Source organism: Anabrus simplex, chromosome 3 (genome assembly GCF_040414725.1).
Source record: "Anabrus simplex isolate iqAnaSimp1 chromosome 3, ASM4041472v1, whole genome shotgun sequence".
In the NCBI taxonomy this organism is placed as follows: domain Eukaryota; kingdom Metazoa; phylum Arthropoda; class Insecta; order Orthoptera; family Tettigoniidae; genus Anabrus; species Anabrus simplex.
In genome coordinates this window covers 262,870,127-262,890,847 of record NC_090267.1, presented here as the reverse complement: position 1 = coordinate 262,890,847, position 20,721 = coordinate 262,870,127, and the positions used below count along the sequence as shown (strand labels likewise).

General features: G+C 40.9%; 1 protein-coding gene across 3 annotated transcripts in view; it reads right to left on the bottom strand.

Annotated features, from left to right (window-relative positions):
- LOC136866219 (organic cation transporter protein) overlaps positions 1-20,721 on the bottom strand; it is a 276,911-nt gene that overhangs the window by 17,544 nt on the left and 238,646 nt on the right. The window lies entirely within an intron of this gene.

Below are 20,721 nucleotides of genomic sequence, written 5' to 3'. Positions count from 1 at the left end.
TGAATGATGACGGTATGAATATTACGGTGTATTCGGGAGATGCCGCACGGAAATTGTTGCCGTGCGCCCTCTAGAATTCTGGTACAGTAATTGTTATTTTCCCCCTCATTCTTTCAGTGTTGTGACATAGACCTGTCATACTTAAAGATGTACACTTAGCAGTTTTGGATGATAGTAAGTTGTTTTTGTTTCAAGAAATAACCTGTTTCCTGATAAGACTTTCCGAGTTGACTGGTTTTATGGCATTCCCCGTTTTTTTTAATTTTTTACTTGAATCGACATTCTGACAATGGTGATGAATTTTTTTTAAAGAATAATAATTTCGTGTGGCTATTTCTAGCCGAGTGCAGCCCTTGTAAGGCAGACCCTCCGATGAGGGTGGGCGGCATCTGCCATGTGTAGGTAACTGCGTGTTATTGTGGTGGAGGATAGTGTTATGTGTGGTGTGTGAGTTGCAGGGATGTTGGGGACGGCACAGACACCCAGCCCCCGAGCCATTGGAATTAACCAATGTAGGTTAAAATCCCCGACCCGGCCGGCAATCGAACCCGGGACCCTCTGAACCGAAGGCCAGTACGCTGACCATTCAGCCAACGAGTCGGACTTTTAAGACATAACTTTGCTGAACATATGTCCACCTATTCAATAGTATAGTCAACTATTCAGTTTTAATAAATAGTTATTTAATGAAAATCAGCGCATATTTCAACCCTTGTATGGATTATCTTCAACTAACACAGAGGTGCTCACGCTGGGCATTCCGTCCCGCGGGCGCCCAGCACTGTAAGCGGGTTGGCAGGCGATGAGCGTATACTATTCAACCTCAGTGACGTTGTGGCTACGTCACAGGCCGTGAATGTTGGGCGAAGTTCTCCCAACCACTCTCAATCACTGCGGCAATACCCGAGTTTGAAATGGAAGCAGAAAATAATGAAGGAAAGAGGCAGAAACCCACGTCATTTTCAATGTTGTTTATGTTCATTGCAGTTTATGTGTTTTGGCCTACAATCTCATATATTTTTATAATGTGCACAATTAATTACAATTTTCACTATTACATTTTAAGAGGTGCTTTAGAAATATTTCTAATATAATACGCAGTAAGGCGGATAAGCTGTGGCTTGTGGATGTTTGGGTTTAAATTATCTGATAAACTCACCAACAATCCAATCATGTTTACTGGGAGTAACATCAGTTAGATTATTTATTTGAAGGCATACATCTAGTACATACATTTACTTTGTTTTATCTTGGATAGGAAATATCTATGTCCTCGCTCGTGATGAATCTCCCTCTCGCCATCATCGGTCGCCTGTTAAATTTTAAATATTACTCTGATTTTCAGAAATTCAGTGAATCGTGAAAGTCACACAACACTATAACACTGAGCAAAATCAAGCGGTAAACTTGTTGACTTATGCAATTTACTTTTTGCTAAATGAACAACTGGATTTTTACTTTTTTTAAAATGGAAATACTCTTATACCCATCCGAGGAATTGTAAATAGTAGCTTGTACGCTTCAACCCTGTACCTTCGTACATTGTAACACAAAATTTACGAGGAGTCAGTTTTCTTTGAATGAGTAAATATACCAAAATAAAACTGACCGTTTATATCGAGCGCAGTATAAATCAAACCAAATATCTTGAAAAGGTTAGTTTTTTAGCGATTATAGCGTGGTATTTTTAAGTACTGTCCAGCCCCATAGCTAAATGGTTAGCGTGCTGTAATTTGGTCTCAGGGGTCCTGGGTTCGATTCCCGGCAGGGTCGGAAATTGTAACCATAATTGGTTAATTCCCCTGCCACGGGAGCTGGGTGTATGTGCCGTCTTCATCGTCATTTCATCCTCATCACGACGCGCAGGTCGCCTACGGGAGTCAAATCAAAACACCTGCACCAAGCCTCTCCGGAGGCCCCGCGCCATTATTATTATTATTATTATTATTATTAAGTACTGTTCCCCCCATCAACATTTCGCTGGATAGTAGAGGAAAGCTTCGTAATCACAATCGAACGTCACTGCTCCACTTCCCTGCAAAGTGTGTTCGCTCTCTTGCTTCACTGTGACGTATGCTCGCTACGTAAGCCGCCCGCATTTATGTCAGGCCAGCTCGGCTGGACTGGGCTAGCCTCAACGGGCGCCCAGCTGAGCACCTCTGAGCTAACATTATCATCAAGAATACAAGTTAACATTAACTGGGTACAAAGACATTTAAAGTATATCTGTAACACAAGGACGCATCAAAACGATCTTATAAAAATCTTGCTGCTTTTGTTTCTAAAATGATGACAAAATTCTGACTCTTGATGCTGTTCTCTTAAACGGTAGTAGATTCAATGATGAAGAGTAAAAATAGAGGCTAGAATGTTCACTTAGTATGGTGAACATAACCACCGTTACAGAATATTGCTTGTTAGGTCTTCTATATGGAATATTAGTATGAAATGCGTTATTTGAAATATCGGCTTTGATGGGCCGATGTTGAATTCGCGCAGTTGATGCGTACGCTAAAGGTACGCTGGCTCAATAACATGTACATGATTTTGTATGTATAATGTGGGATTTAATTATTTGCAACTTATATGCAAGGCCTTTATGCCATACCTTATCAAATGCTTTTGTAAAATCTAAGAATGCTGCAATAGTGTGATGCTTGAACTCGAAAAACCTCGTGTAATATGTCCCGCAATACGTGCCGGTAGTAACTGGTGAGTGGTCGAATGTCTCTGACGAAAGCCAAACTGATGATGTGGTAGGAGAGATGTTTCCTCCAAGAAGTTATGTTTAGACGTTTGTTGGTGACGTTCTCATATAATATGGATAACGTTGGTAATAAACTTATTGGCCGGTAGCTCTTTGGTAGTGGCGAACATTTTCTAGTTTTGTGACCTGCAGTTCTTTCTACTTGTTTCCTAGTATCGGATGAGTACCCTAAACGAAGAAGTGCATTGAATACAGTTGCAAGAAATGATAGTGCTTTTCGAGTAGGGTCCTTCAAGGCTATTTTACGGATGAGATCATGTCCAGCAGATTTATTGATGCGCAGGTTCTTTCTCGAATTTGGGATTTCGCCCGGTGAAGTAAATTTGATTCTTTTGGAAACGTACGGAAGAATGTTGGAACTTATTCGACTTCACTGTTATACCCGTGGTTGATTGTTGGATTTGGATTGAAGGCAGCTTCAAAAACGTCTTCGAGTATATCGCACTTTTTAGCATCGCCCAGATAATGGGTATTGAAAGTAGCCTATTCAAAAGTGGAATAATGCTTGGCTCATGTAGTATTCTTCTGGTTTCCTTCCAGAGAGTGCAATCATCAGACGACAGACTGGAGGGATGATTCTGGTACGATGCATAACAGTGGTCATCAGCGAAAACAGAGTCGAAGGTCTGATATCCTTCTCAAGGACAACTGTTATTATTGGAAGCTCTAGCTTCTTATACTCTGTCTAAACCAAATATGTTTTTAGGACTAACAAGTCTTGTATTGCGAAATGGGAGCTCCTTCTTCCGCTGTTAATGGTTAAGCTCTAAAGCCCAATTTTGCAACTTACCCTCATAAATATTTACTCTTATTGTTATCTCTTCTTAATTTTTTTTATTAATGTTGTTGTTGCCTTGGAAAGAAAATAGAAACAATACAAACAGGAAAATATAAAATATCATTTTGGGAATATATTTAAAAATTTAAAAGTTTTGGTGTTGTTCTTGCTCAGTCACCTAGGCCCTGCCACTTCTTCCCCTCTCCTGCCCTTGTTGGAATAACAATAACGATTAAACTTCGGTATTAATTCGTTATTTGGTGAGGCACAAATTTACTGCTAGTACTGTCGATATCAGTGATGACACTCCTTTTTCTGTAAATCTGTACTCAGAGAGGTATCAACTGGACGGCCTCAATTTTTCTCGGTCCTAAGCATCTTCCTTCATTCGTTGGTAACGTCTTCCTTTCTTCACATCTGGTAGCATTCCGAACCAATTTTCCTCTTATTTTCTTTCCTTCCACGTTTTCCTCCATGATCCTCTGTAGTAGACAATTCCTTCGCCGCATGCGACCCACCCAAAATCCTCTCCTCTTCTAACCTCCTCAACATGTCATCATTCCTTATTCTGGCTGTCCATTTCACTTTCTCTGATCTTCTCCACAGTTGCTTTCCAAGTACGTCTTTCTTTTTTTTTTTTTTTGCTAGGGGCTTTACGTCGCACCGACACAGATAGGTCTTATGGCGACGATGGGATGGGAAAGGCTTAGGAGTTGGAAGGAAGCGGCCGTGGCCTTAATTAAGGTACAGCCCCAGCATTTGCCTAGTGTGAAAATGGGAAACCACGGAAAACCATCTTCAGGGCTGCCGATAGTGGGATTCGAACCTACTATCTCCCGGATGCAAGCTCACAGCCGCGCGTCTTTCTTTTTGATATTCCACATTTCAGGGCCATGTGACAGCACATTCCACACGAAACACTTCGCAGACTTCCTCCTTAAATCAATTAGGATATTCCTGGCCGTCAGCAAACCTTTTACCCTTCCACAGCTCTCTTTCTCATACAAATTCTGCTTCTTATTCCCTTAGTACAGCTTCTATCCCAAGTCACCAAACTTTCTAAGTACTGAAATGACTTAACCTGTTCCAGCAGCATTTCCTGTAGTAATACGTTAACTGTGTCCATTTCATTTCCAGTTTTCATCACTTTCATCTTGCCGATGTTCAGCTTCATTGCAAACTCTTTCTCTACTCTTACAATACCCTCCATGATAATTTGGAGTTATTTTCCCGTTTCTGCCAACACCGCAATTTTTCTGTGTATTTGATGATCTTTATTCTTTCTCCTTCCGACATAAATCCTCTCGGTTAGTTTATCGACATACATATGGAAAAGTGGGTGAGCAAATTTAAACTGAACTGGATAAATTCATGATATCCCCTGCCCGTCGTAACCGGTGACTAAAAGGGCAACTCCCCAGGATCTCGCACCTTTGAAGGTAGATATGGTATAGTTGAGTCAGACATTTTTACCACTTACATGTGGCAGGCTCCTTATTTTTTATCTTCCCTGTCTGAGTTGGGCTAAGTAGCTCAGGCTGCAGAGCACTGACCTGCTGAGCCAAGTTGGCGGGTTCGACCCCGAATCAGTCCGATGTTGTTTGCTGGTGCTCAAATACGTTAGCTTCCCGTCGGTAGATTTACTGGCACGGTAAAGAACTCCTACAGGACTAAATCCCGGCATTTCGGCGTCTCTGAAAACCGTACAAGTAATTAGTGGGGCAGAATTAACTAATAACGTTATTATTCATTATTTCCTGTCGGACCTCCTGACCCCGACAGTATTAGGTTTGTGAGGCCTAGTGAGTCTTATTTTCACAGACTCTCTCTTTCTTTCACCGATACCTTCATTCTTCGAAGTGTCGGGCCTCTTTCTTTTTCACTTTTGATTAGGGTCGAGAAAGGGTGGCTGTGCAGTCATACTTCTCTTTAAAGCAATCATCACCAACCTCGATAGTAGAGTAATAATATCACTGGCATCTCTCAAAAGGGACAGCAGTTTGAGTTCAGATCAATGAATGCGAGTTTCTTGAAAATAAAATTCATGTCCCTTTGATTAGGATTGCGCGCAAAACTTGCACTAGACATACACACTTGTTAGATCACTAAGGACAACAACTTACCAATGAACGTGGCGGGGCTCGAACCACCAGCCAACGGCTTGCCACTTGCTCGGAGGAATGACTCAGAGCTGACTGATCTTATCAATCATGCGACTGTAGGATGCATGACCTACCACGAGGAACAGGAGAATGGACCCATCTGACAGAGATGCGATCGATATGGCAGGACCACTCCCACTGAACGACGTCTTGGGGTCAGCGTCGGCGCTATAAGACCTATCTATGTCGGTGCGACATAAATAAAATTGTAAAAAAGAAAATTTGAACTCAAATTGTGTTAACTCACTAAAATATGCGACAAAACAATTGTTTAAATTATTTCATTAATATCTCAATAACTTACATAAAAAGTAATTTCGCGCTTCCACTGTCCGATGAAATTATCTACAGAATTCTTCAGATTTATTTCCGAACATTTGTGGATATCTTCAGAATATTCTTCAATACCCCTTAGTGGATTATTAGTAGTCCTCTTCATAGAGCCTTCCAAGCTAGCGCACAAAATAGGATATATTTGGAAACGTGATGGTTTTTGATGCTTCTTTGTAAACCCATAAACTTTGGTGGTGCTATTTCAGGATCCATATTCGCATTCGGGCTGATGATCAGACAGACAGACAGACAGACAGACAGACAGACAGACAGACAGACAGACAGACAGACAGACAGACAGACAGACAGACAGACAGACAGACAGACAGACAGACAGACAGACAGACAGACAGACAGACAGATTTGGTTGTGCACCAACGACTAAACTTACATACTGGTCTCAAGTTGGAGGGGACGATGACACCTTATCTGATACTATTTCCTCCCTGGCCCTTTTACCAATTTAGTGAGGTCAGTACCTGTTGTTGATATGGCCCAATATTTTCCGGTCGGATGCCCCTTCTTACACCAAAGGGGCCCCAAGGGCTCTGAACTTTGGAGCGTGGGTTGGCGACCACGGGGCCCTTAGCTGAGTCCTGACATTGCTTCTACTTACTTGTGCCAGGCTCCTCAGTTTCATCTATCCAATCCGACCTTCCTTGATCAACTCTTGTTCTTTTCCGACCCCGACGGTATTAGGTTCCCAAGGCCTATGGAGTCTTTCATTTTCACGCCCTTCGTGACCCTTGTCTTCTTTTGGCCGATATCTTCATTTTTCGAAGTGTCGGATCCCTTCAATTTTTCCCCCTCAGATACAGTGTTATATAGAGGATGGTTGCTTAGTTGTACTTCCTCTTACAACAATAATCACCACTACCACCACTCTTACACCAAACCTATATGAAGTAATGTATTCACAATTGCGTGTTTTTGTGGTGGTTGGTAGTGTGGTATGTGTTGTGTCGTGTATATATGTATAGGCATGTATTAAGACAAACGCAGTCTGCCTCCATGGTTGGCGTCCTGGCCTTTGGTTCCAGAGGTCTCGGGTTCGATTCCCGGTCCGGTCGCGGATTTTAACATTAATTCGTTTATTCTTCTGGCTTGGGGACTAGGTGTGTGTGTGTGTGTGCGCCGTTTTCAACATTAGAATTCATCACAGGTAGGGCCACATCCAAACAGACACACAGGTCGCCTGTAGGTGTCAGCACGGAAGATCTGCACCAGGCCTCTCCGGAGGTCACACGCCATTAACATTTAAACGAAAAACACGCAGTTAAAATCCTCGACCCGATCGGGAATCGAACGTGGGATGTTTGGAACCGAAGGTGAGGAAGCTAATCATTCTGATTCACGGCCTGATTAGGGGCAGATAACACATTCAACTATCGGGACCGGTAACGTTCTACGATGAACAAGTATGAGAAATGGAAGATCACGATGTACTGTTCCTTCTTGTTACTAAGGATTCTTCGGAGAGATAAAAAGTAACGACAGGACGCAGGAAATAAATTTAAATCGTAAGTATTTCCGCCAGCATTAGTCGTAGGACCTATTTGTACTGAACATGGGAGCAGAGATATTTCGACAACTATTGTATGTAGCATTTATCGATAGGATCAGTATTAACGGACATATTTGAGAATTAATAATAATAATAATAATAATAATAATAATAATAATAATAATAATAATAATAATAATAATAATAATTGTAATAGAGTAGTAAAATTAGCATGGAGTGTTGGTACCTTCAGATTGAGCAAAAACAGTAATTGCACCTATCTATAAGCAAGGGAACAGGAAGGATTGCAACAACTATCGAGGTATCTCACTGATTAGTATACCAGGCAAAGTATTCACTGGCATCTTGGAAGGGAGGGTGCGATCAGTCGTTGAGAGGAAGTTGGATGAAAACCCGTGTGGTTTCAGACCACAGAGAGGCTGTCAAGATCAGATTTTCAGTATGCGCCAGGTAACTGAAAAATGCTACGAGAGGAATAGGCAGTTGTGTTTATGTTTCGTAGATCTAGAGAAAGCATATGACAGGGTACCGAGGGAAAAGATGTTCGCCATACTGGGGGACTATGGAATTAAAGGTAGATTATTAAAAGCAATCAAAGGCATTTATGTTGACAATTGGCCTTCAGTGAGAATTGATGGTAGAATGAGTTCTTGGTTCAGGGTACTTACAGGGGTTAGACAAGGCTGTAATCTTTCACCTTTGCTGTTCGTAGTTTACATTGATCATCTGCTGAAAGGTATAAAATGGCAGGGAGGGATTCAGTTAGGTGGAAATGTAGTAAGCAGTCTGGCCTATGCTGACGACTTGGTCTTAATGGCAGATTGTGCCGAAAGCCTGCAGTCAAATATCTTGGAACTTGAAAATAGGTGCAATGAGTGTGGTATGAAAATTAGCCTCTCGAAGACTAAGTTGATGTCAGTAGGTAATAAATTCAACAGAATTGAATGTCAGATTGGTGATACAAAGCTAGAACAGGTCGATAATTTCAAGTATTTAGGTTGTGTGTTCTCCCAGGATGGTAATATAGTAAGTGAGATTGAATCGAGGTGTCGTAAAGCTAATGCAGTGAGCTCGCAGTTGCGATCAACGGTATTCTGTAAGAAGGAAGTCAGCTCCCAGACGAAACTATCTTTACATCGGTCTGTTTTCAGACCAACTTTGCTTTACGGGAGCGAAAGCTGGGTGGACTCAGGATATCTTATTCATAAGTTAGAAGTAACAGACATGAAAGTAGCAAGAATGATTGCTGGTACAATTAGGTGGGAACAATGGCAGGAGGGCACTCGGAATGAGGAGATAAAGGCTAATTTAGGAATGAACTCGATGGATGAAGCTGTACGCATAAACCGGCTTCGGTGGTGGGGTCATGTGAGGCGAATGGAGGAGGATAGGTTACCTAGGAGAATAATGGACTCTGCTATGGAGGGTAAGAGAAGTAGAGGTAGACCAAGGCGACGATGGTTAGACTCGGTTTCTAACGATTTAAAGATAAGAGGCATAGAACTAAATGAGGCCACAACACTAGTTGCAAATCGAGGATTGTGGCGACGTTTAGTAAATTCACAGAGGCTTGCAGACTGAACGCTGAAAGGCACAACAGCCTATAATGATAATGTATGTAATGTATAATAATAATAATAATAATAATAATAATAATAATAATAATAATAATAATAATAATAATAATAATAATAATAGCTTTGTTTGCGCAGCAAATCTGAGCTAGTTCGTGATTTATACAAGAGCGCATGAGCAGATTTGGCACAGTTGGAATTGGAAACGGTTTTTGATTCTTTCCTGCGCGAACGGTCATGCAGTAGTAAATATTGCCGTTAGATGTCAGCACCATTCCCAATTAATTACCGTTAATTTATATTGGTTTTGATTGAGGTTTGATTGATTGATTGATGGACTGACTGACTGATCGATTACTTTATTGATTGTCGTTGTGTTCTACTGAATGTAATATTTTATCGTAAATATTGCAAGGTACGAATAAAACAACTTATTTTGAAGTCTACATTATGTCACTTCTATGGATTGGTACAGGATATTATTATTAATAGCTCAATCAGTGACAATGATACGATGTAAGGATGAATGAATATTTATATATGATATAATACAATTATTATTTTCATTCTTCGGTCTTGCTCTATTTAGATTAATATTAATCTAAATTGTCGTCTTCAGTTAAAGATTCATTGAAGTCACTCGTAAAACTATTGTCTGACATGTGAAAATATACAAGTTTTTGTTTCATCAACGATCTGTGATATTCGTAATTAGTTACCACCCTATGAGTAAGCATAAACTAACAGATCATTAAAATGTATCTAGTTTATCTACAATTCCCAGACTTACTTACATTGACAGTAATGTTGTCATCTGTTTTATCGTGATATTGTTTTTAATTAAGGATATGTACTAAATGCAAATTAACAGTTCAAGTATGTTCATAAAAACAGAATGTGCGATTGCTACATTTAATTAAGAATGCATTTAAGAATACCGCCGTCAAGGAATATTATTTTCAAGAAAAACAGGAACAAATTTATGTATAAGGATCTGTGTTTTGTGAATCACGTGTGACGGGGCTGATGCGCATGCATCATTTAGAAATCCGAAAACAGTCCCCAGATTCTGTTGACTGTTCTCAAACTGTACGAAACTAGTAGTCAGAATACCAAACTCTCGCTGCACGAACGCTTCAAATACTCATTGAGTGATACCAACGTATATTCTCTGGGCGTAAAGAAGGAAAATGGATTGGACTAGTGTTTTTTTTTGCAGAATTCAATACACCACCACTAAGATAATGCCTAATAATATTATATTTACATACCATACAAATGTAAATGATTATTTATTAAAGAAAGAGGAGGAAAATGTGATATACAGCATACAACGACAACTCAAAACATTAATTTTCACATCCATCACTATTGTCATCATTGTCTGTTTCATAGTCACAACTGGTTGTAGGTACATCCACTGATGCAGCTGTGCCAAAGAGACTTGAGTAGTACTCTTTGCTTGCAGGATTTGCGAGGTATTCGGCAATTTTTAATATCCTTAGCCTTCACAGGTTTCACTGCAGGAGGGGATGTGAAAGCTCCCGGTAAGTTGATTTTGTCAGGAGTTTTGAACTTCGGATCTGTGATGATGTGACGGCTCCAAGGATCACGGTACGTTTGTTGCAAATATACAGCTTTATGTTCGAAGTCACACCTCATAGATCGAACACACTGAAGCTTGAATGCTGGCTTTAGTTTTTTACAAAACAAACTGTCAGTTGCTTTTTGAAAATCCTTGAAATCATGGTGGGTGAATATCTCCAAACCAAATGGAGATGGACGCGTTCGGGCCTTCAGAATTCTTTCATCCCAGTCTTCAGGAAGTTCGGCGATGGTAGTCTTCCTGCGTTGATCAGAAATAAGAGAAAAGTTCTGGTCGTTTGGTAGTTAGCTATGACCACGAAAGAGAAAAAGGTATGTAACCCTTTTAAAAAGTTTGAGAATGTGCACTACACAGAAGAGGAAGTAAACCATTGTTTTATTTTTGTTTTGCCCAGGACAGCTGTCACTTATTAAAACCAGCTCATCCGTTAACCCGGAGTGTGGGACGCTGTTTATGAAATGTAGTAGCATTGATATAACCTCATTGGACCATTTGTGTCCATATTAACGTAAAACCTTGGAGAACTGGAGTACAACCTAGAGGAACGCGGACAGTTGTAAACGAAAGTGTGGCTTATCAGTGGTTTATCGGGAGTTGAGCAGACCGCTCTCGCAGCACCTGCCTGAAGCACCACTGACTAGTGGTGTTCTCGCTAGCAACAGTCCAGACTTGTGGGTTTTTTGCCGAATCGCCGTATGTTTAGAGGCTAATGCAGTACGACTTGAGATGTTTTTGACAGAATCGGTTGTGTAATCAAGTGCGTAATACTGAACACTACAGGATGGCGCCTATAACTCGTTTTTCGATTTTTTGACAAGTGGGGTTCTTGCCGGCAACCCCTCATATATAAAATAAGAGTTTTGTCTTACATTGCTCAGAACTGAAAAAGAAGGGTATTTCTGTATCGGCCATGTCCACAGTAACAAGGAAATGTACTATTTACTTTTTCGTAATGTCTGTCTGTCTGTCTGTCTGTCTGTCTGTCTGTCTGTCTGTCTGTCTGTCTGTCTGTCTGTCTGTCTGTCTGTCTGTATGCGCGTCACGAGAAAATGACTGAAGAGAATTTAATGAAAAACGGTATGTAAAGTCGGGAAATCAGCCACTACAATCTAGGTTATAAATAATTTTATTCACGCTGAGTGAAATGGTAGTTGAGGGAAATGCCTAACATTTTATTCTCAAATATTTATGTTATTAGTGGTCCTATTGATAAATACTACATAACTAAAGTTATTCATTCGTTCATTCATTCATATCCTAAAGGCAAGGCCTTGTCACTGCAACCACATTTGTCTCTCCTCTGCTGAGCGTTTGGTTTAAGGTCAACATATTTTTTCAAATTCAGCCTGTCCATCACGGAATCCAGATACTTCTTCCTCGCCCTTCCTCTTCCCTTCTTACCCAGAACTTCCTTCCAGCATAGTCGTGAGGGAATTGATCAACACTGTAGAAAAGAGGAAAATCAAAATCCTTGGCTACACACTTCGACATAACTAAAGTTACATAGAATTAAATTTCCGACCATTTATGTCTTATAAATTTTTACCGTAATAGCTATGATGACAGAGATATTTATGAATTTGTATTTTTGTTGCTAAGTGCATATCAGCGCCCAGCCACGAAAAACTGGGTAAACAGAATTTAATGAAAATCGGTATGTGGAGTTGGCACATAATAAACTACAGTCTAGGTTATAAATCCTTTTATTCACCCTGGATGGAATGGTAGTTTAGGGGAAGGCGCCTAAAATGTAATTTTTAATTACCTATGTTATTGGTCCTATCGAAATGAAATGAAAGGTGTATGGCTTTTAGTGCCGGTAGTGTCCGAGGACATGTTCGGCTCGCCAGGTGCAGATCTTTTCATTTGACGTCTGTAGACGACCTGCGCGTCGTGATGAGGATGAAATGATGATGAAGACGACACATACACCCAGCCCCAGTGGCAGCGAAAAACCAATGATGGTTAAATTTCCCGACCCTGCTGCGAATCGAACCTGGGACCCCTGTGACAAAGGCCAGCACGCTAACTATTTAGCCATGGAGCCGGACGTCCTATAGAAAAATACTACATAACAAAAGTTATAGAGAACACAATTTCCGATCATTTATGTTTTATTCAGTTTTACCGTACCGACTACCGACAAGAGTGGTATTTCAGAGTCGGAAGAAAACTAAAAGTGAAGGCCTACAATATCCAAAGCTCATAAAATTGATCAACAATCACATTACATTGACCATTGTTTGTTGTGATATTCTTCGTCTCTTATACTGCCACTCATCTCCGATAGATGGGATTACTGCTCTGTACCGACTACAAGGTCAGTCTGGACTGACCTTGACCGACTATAACAGCCTGTCTGAATATTAGCGGGAAATAGCTGGGGAGTTAAACAACTTCCTTCTTTAGCATGCCATTCCTCCGGTTCGTACATTTTCTGATACTGCTGGTACGTAACACACTGGTTCATCATAGTATTCCAGTCATTCGGTCCCTACTCTGAAGCGCTGGTTGGAATGAGCAGCATACATACTTAACGGAGTAATCGCAGAGGAGTGTTCACGGCTGGTCATTCCAGCTCTGGAACTTTGGACTGCTAGATCGGCAACGTAATCATCATCATCATCTGTTTACCCTCCAGGTTCGGCTTTTCCCTCGGGCTGAGCGAGGGATCCCACCTCTACCGCCTCAAGGGCAGTGTCCTGGAGCTTCAGACTCTTGGTCGGGAGATACAACTGGGGAGTATGACCAGTACCTCGCCCAGGCGGCCTCACCTGCTATAGTGAACAGGGGCCTAGTAGGGGGATGGGAAGATTGGAAGGGATAGGCAAGGATGAGGGAAGGAAGCGGCCGTGGCCTTAAGATAGGTACCATCCCGGCATTTGCCTGGAGGTGAAGTGGGAAACCACGGAAAACCACTTCGAGGATGGCTGAGGTGGGAATCGAACCCGCCTCTACTCAGTTGACCTCCCGAGGCTGAGTGGACCCCGTTCCAGCCCTCGTACCACTTTTCAAATTTCGTGGCAGAGCCGGGAATCGAACCCGGACCTCCGGGGGTGGCAGCTAATCACGCTAACCTCTACACCACAGAGGCGGCTGGCAACGTAATACTATTCGTTAAAAGTGAGAAAATGTATTGTTATTAATTTGATCGAGTATTTCATATGACAGCATTGCTTTTCATCGCGACATTCCTGCTGGCGTCATTGTAATGACCTATGTTGATTTCAGTTGGGAAAACCACTTAGACAGTCTTTCTGAGACAAGAGGGCCTACCATCACAATGAAATTTCCCTAAACCACTTAAAATAAAGACATTTGGTGACTTCCCCGTCGCGTTTCTGGGGTAACGTTAACAGCTGTCCGGCCCCGCGGTGTAGGGGGCAACGCGTCCGCCTGTCACCCGGCGACCCCGGGTTCGATTCCCGGCCGGGTCAAGGTTTTTTAATTGCGCCGTCTCACACAGCAAAACCAGTGAAAGACACCTTGAAATCGCTTGGATGGGACATCCTTCCGCACCCGCCGTACTGCCCCGACCTGGCGCCATGTGACTATCACCTCTTCGCATCAATGGGGCACGCGCTCGTAGAACAGCACTTCACCAATTTCGAGGAAGTTGGAAAATGGCTCGACGAATGGTTTGCCGCAAGAGACAAGCAGTTTCTCTGGTATGGTATTCATAACTTACCTGAAAGATGGGCAAAGTGTGTAGATACCGATGGCCAATATTTTGAATGAACAAAATATTAATTTCCCTTGAAAAATACATGTTTTCCTTACCACAAAAACCGGTAAAAAACTGATGCATACACCTGGTATCAAAGAAATGAGTGTGTAGATGTACATACGAGTGTATGTATGTGTACTGAAATATAGAGACTTCGAAGATGGTGTCAAGAAACATCACCAATAGGTCGTTCGTGTGAAGCATGTTTATATTCTTTGTACATTGTATTCACAGCGTGATTTTTACACGCGCGACAGATAAAATAATAAGGGTTACAATTATCTATAAGTTGTGTTAATGTTTGATATCTTAGTATTTTGTATCCATTGACCTATAAAATCATGTATATTAGCATAATTTTAGTTTATATTCATTTCTGTTGTCAACATCTAAGCTCTGCATTCGGGAGACGAGTGGGTTCGAATTCCACCGTCAGCTGTGCTAAGAATGGTTTTCTGTGGTTTCCCATTTTCATTTCCAGACAAATGCCGCGACACTTCCTATGCATGGGCCACAGCTAAGTATTTGCACCTCCTTATCCAGTTTCAGTCACCAATATTCATTTCATCTTCATTAGTTCATCAGCTGAGGTTGGGGTTAGAAAGGGTATCCAGCCGTGAAAACATGTCATATAATTTCATATTGCCTCATACCTTACCCCGTATTAGGAAACAGGACCAAAGGGTAGACTTACTTTCCTGTTGTCAAAACCCATTTTCTCAACTAATTTAAAGCCCACAGCGATGAATAAATATCAGTGGATAGGAAGTTTTACCGACTTCCGAGTCATGATTACGTTAAGACACACTCGTCAGGCTTGCCAGGAAGGAAAACAATATTGTCACGTTGATCAGGGCTATATCAATGGGACAAGAGTGGTCCTCATGCACCTCCATAAATACACTGTCACTTCTCGATTATTTGACTCTGGAAAAACTATTGTCATACCACATATTAACCTCACTCCATCCGACCCAACCATGCCAAATGAGCAGAAGACTGATACCACTGGAAATTGCCTTTGCAATGACTAATAATAAGTCTCAGGGTCAGACGCTTCAAAGAGCTGGATTATTCTTGCCAAATGCTGTTGTTACTCATGGGCAACTCTGTGTAGCGTTTTCAAGAGACAATAATTGTAACAATATTTTTGTACCAATTACCAAAAATGACAAACAAATAATTCAAGATGACTGTATTCTAACAAAAAGAATTGCATACAATGAGGTATTATAAATTGTAAATATGTCCACATTAATAAATTCTCTTTGCTATTTTGTGTATTAAATACACTTCGCTGAGTATTTCCTTTCAACAACACTACAACATACTATATTTTTTATGGGTAGACGGGATGGAACGGGCAGGGAAAGTATGAATTTGCGAACACTTCGCACGGGTTTACTGGTAATAATAATGTATGGGGTATAATTTTACAGGAAACTAAACTATGAAATTTTCCTATTATAATTCGATTTTTACGTCACACAGACACAGAAAGGTCATACGTCGACATTGGGATAGGAAAGGGCTAGGAGTGAGAAGGAAATCGCCGTGGCATTAAGTTAGGTGCCATCCCAGAATTTGCCTGGAGAAGAAGTGGGGAAACCACAGAAAACCATTTCGAGGATGGATGAGGTGGGAATCGAACCCCCTCTACTCAGTTGACCTCCAGAGGCTGACTAGACCCTATTCCACTCCTCATATCAATTTTCAAAATTTCAAATTTCGTGGTGTAGCCGGGAATCGAATCCGGTCCTCCGGGGGTGGTAGCTAATCACACTAATCACTACATCACAGAGGCGGACACCGTGAACTTTTATTTATGCTAGTTCTGTACAGTCACTCAAAAATCTATATTATATAAAATACCGGTAAGAGTTTTGTCTGTACACTGTTCAGAATTTAAAAAAGAGAATGGTATTTCTGTATCGGTCGTGTCCACAGTAACAAAGAAATGTACTCTTTTATTTTCCGTAATTGCTGTCTGTCTGTCTGTCTGTCTGTCTGTCTGTCTGTCTGTCTGTCTGTCTGTCTGTCTGTCTGTGTATGTATGCCTATGCATAAAACATTTTGATGGAGTAGATAGAGGTATGGTTAAGGGAGAACTGAAAGAGTTTGCTAGAATAATTCCGAAACTTACAGAAAATGCTGTGCCAACTACTTTTACGAATATACCTCCATATTGTTCGAAATCAACTTCTAAAGCAGGGCCTCTCAAACGCCCAAAATCTCACGCGTGCAGAGCGCGGCGCAAGAGCTCCGTGCACTGTGCATCGGTGCCGCTCGGTGCCGCTCGGTATGGCTCGGATCAACGCTTCGTCTCTGGGCTACTCGGCTATGCTCGGCTCAACTCAGCCAGGATTTGGAGCGCTACGGCGCAAGTGAGGGAGAGGGAGACAGGGGGAGCGAGCGAGACAGGCGTGAGGAAAGAGAGAGTTAGCGCTATTACTCCAAATCGAGGAGTGGGGGTCTGCACTCTGATCAACCAAGCCAAGTCGTCTTTTGCACCGTGCACAGTGCATGCACCACGCGCATGCACCCTGAGAGGCCCTGTTCTAAAGTGAGACGTCTTGCTGATGTAGAAGAGGATAATCTTTGAACAGCCATTCAGGATAGTATCCAATCTAATAAAATATACCTTGCAGAGGATTCCGTGAAGTGTCTGAACAACACTAGTTTTTTTTCTTCTAGAAACCCTACAAGTTTATTCCAACAAGTGGATTGTGATTAAGCATGAGGATAAATTACTTATTTATCTTCTGGGAGTTGATAGGGGAGTACCTTTTGTTACTTCCTTTATCACTATACTTGAAGATTTGACATCAGCGTAAACATGGTAATGACTTCAGTGTAAATGCTTCCTTAAAAACGTTGAACTCTATAAATGCTTTAGAAAATATTATGTCAGAAGTGGAAAAGGAAGAAATAGTGTCTACTATTAGGGATAAGGTTGACTGTGCTATCCAACTTTTTCTAACTGTTCCCAATTATGATGAGAATGAACAGTTAAAAAACGTATTGTTGAACAACTTAATGTGTCGCAGATCTCAAAAAATAGCAGACTATGGCAACAGAACCATGTTAGTAGCGACTTGTTTATATATTCATTAAGTCTACACATACAATGCTCTCCGGAAATGTGATTTAATATTTTTGCTCATCCTCGTACCTTGTAGAAACTTAGTTGTAATTATTAGCTAGTCAGCTCATGACTACAAAGCAGTTCCTACTCGTAAAGCAGGGTTAAGCATTTGTAAAGGATGTTATTCCTTTTAAAACTTGGCCCAGGTTTTACAAACGTTTAAATGTGATATTTGTAGTGTATGGCTTCATTTAAGTAAGCAAGTTGACGTGGATTCATCACACAATTTTGTTATGGAAATGGATAGGAGTAAAGTAACATTGCCATCTGACGTAGTTGTAATTACAGTTGGATTGGTGTGGCATGCAGTCTCTATACTTGTAAAAGATTTCATACAGCATTTTATGCCATGTGGGAAACAGCTCTTTGTTGCTCAAAAGAGAATTAGGTTACAGTGGGTCTCATGAAGTAATATTTTATTCAATGTTTGCTTCCTTTCTTTTTTTAAGGCCTTGATTCCAATGCGATTATGGAAATTGTCAATGGGGACGTGTCCGATATGTCGGACCTTTCTGACGACGAGGATGAAAGAAATTTCGTTTCTTTACATCCTGTACCCCCGGACGGGTCACATGTTCAGGAGGAGGATGAAGAAGATGGAGAAGGAGAAAATGATATTGTAGTGTACTTTTGGTAGGTTGAAATGCGCTGAAAAGTGGTTTATTTACCACGCTCCTATAGTATCTCACGTAAGCTCGGGATGTATTCTCTAGTCTAGTTTAGGCAGACGGCAGAGTCTCGTGACATTCATTGTGTGACCGGCGCGCCACGGCCTGTCTTTCTTGTCAGCCTCGGAGCCAATCTATGGAGTGGAACAAATGTAAGTCTAAGCAAGTTATTTCAAAATAGTTATAAATAGCTTAAATACCTTTAATTCTGGATTCAACAAGATCTTTCTAACATGAATGTTATTGTAAATATACTTGTATATTCTATGAATGTTCATGTCTTTACTGCAGTACGATTTTTAGATTTTGTCAACGAAGGATAGTAAGAGACACTTTCTTTCATTTGATTTGTAATTGAATAGTGTACTTTCGGTAGGTTGACATGCGCTGAAAAGTGTTTTATTTACCACGCTACTATAGTATCTTACGTAAGCTCGGGATGTATTCTCTAGTCTAGTCTAGGCAGACGGCAGAGTCTCGTGACATTCAATGTGTGACCTGCACGCCACGGCCTGTCTTCCTTGTCGGCCTCGGAGCCAATGTAGAGGCGCTGCTAGACTTGATGACTTGGTCCACGTCAGCGCCCTGTTCCAGTGGAACGAAAACTGCAATTTCTTTAATCATTTAAATATATATAGTCACACACAGTTATTCTTTTAAATATACACTGCAAATATTCAGGAAGAAAGATTTAATTCGAGACAATTTCCAGTACGATTGGTTTAACCGTTCCTTCAGACGAACTGTTACAAAAATTCTGTTTCGGATTATTATTATTATTATTATTATTATTATTATTATTATTATTATTATTATTATTATTGTTGTACCGGGTGGTACACCCCCACGCCGCTAATTCCAACTTTGCGCCAGTTGAAACTCCTCTTCTGGAGGAAGTCTGAACTTTATCTACTGTGTTAATTTTCAAGTTTCTCAGAAGATGTCACTACTTGTAAATTTTGAAGTTTCTGAACTGGGTCGTTTTCGATGTATTTTTGTTTTGCCTGTAGTAAGAAGTGTGGACATTCTCTTCTAGATGGCACTACTGAAGGACTACAATTATGCACCCTAGTGCGAAGTAAAAGAACTGTGTTTTTTGGAGAAATTTTGAATTCATAAGTTTGTTCTTTGTTAAATTTCTTTCAGTTATTGTTTAAGTTGGCAATATTAACCCTTTCTTTCTGCCAGTTTTGAAACTGGCCAATCAGAAATTTCTGTAATTGATTTTCCACCAATAATGTGTTTCTTCTTCATCTTGTGTAGGGGTTTTCGTTCTTAGCCAATAAAATTCTTGTGGGAGGGTGTTCTCATTCCTGAAACGCCTCGAACTTTCCACGAGGGTATATAAACTGCTGATTTTCGGGTCTCCGCGCCACTTCAGTAACATCTATCAGTGTGTAAAGTACGTAGCAGGGGGCGGGAAGCGCCTCTTTCTTCGGGCAGCAGTTCAGCCACCAGGTAATGGCCGTTTAATAACTTCTTTTCTTGCTAGCTCAGCAGTTTAACTCTCGGGGCAGGTACGAACCTTTCTACCATGTAACTTTTCCCCTAAGATGTAAAGACACTTAGTATCAATTCTATCTTTTAAACTACATATTGGGATAGAGAGTGCTTAACCCTCTCGAGCTCCCATTCATATTGCGTTGAGGTGAACTTATTTTCACAACCGTTTCTTCCTTAATGTAATGTAAATTGTCTCCTTCTATAAGTCACCTCTTTAGTATGGGATTAGCCCTTGCAGTAACGGCCTAGTGCCAAGTAGGTTCTATGTAAAGTGTATTAGGAGTGCAAGTACGCCTCCTCTCAAGTTGGTATTTTAGAGGCCATGTAATTGCCCTGTTTCTTTACTTAATAGGCCTCAGTAGGTTGGGTATTTCTACCCCTGTTTTCATGTCCTTGGAGGACAACTTGAAAGTGGAATTTGGTGTGGCCTTTGATAGGCTTGAACTTAAGAGCGGGTTGCTCTTTCTAAAATGTTGTTTTCTGCGCGCCTTGAGGAGGCTTTTCTGTGTAATTGGGAGCAAGTGCTCCTGGGCATGATTGGGGTCTTCTGCCCCTTTGTTGAATTCTGTATATCGTAATGTTGGGCTTATAGCTCAAAAATTGTGTGTCTGGCTCTCGGAGCCCAAATTCTGTAACTCTGTAATTGTACATTATCGATTTGTGTTTCGGCTACTGAGTACCTGTTCTATTTGTTATTTCTTAATCTTGAAAAGAAAATATAACCTTGTTAAATTTTATCTTAACTTTAATTTCGTATTCTGAGACCTGTTCACCCCCGCACCTTCTTTCACCTCTGCTGATCCACCAAACCACGGTAACAATTATTATTATTATTATTATTATTATTATTATTATTATTATTATTATTATTATTATTATTGTCGAGCTGGATCTTCTCTATGTTCTCTATACACGACTGCAGTAGAGAGGCAT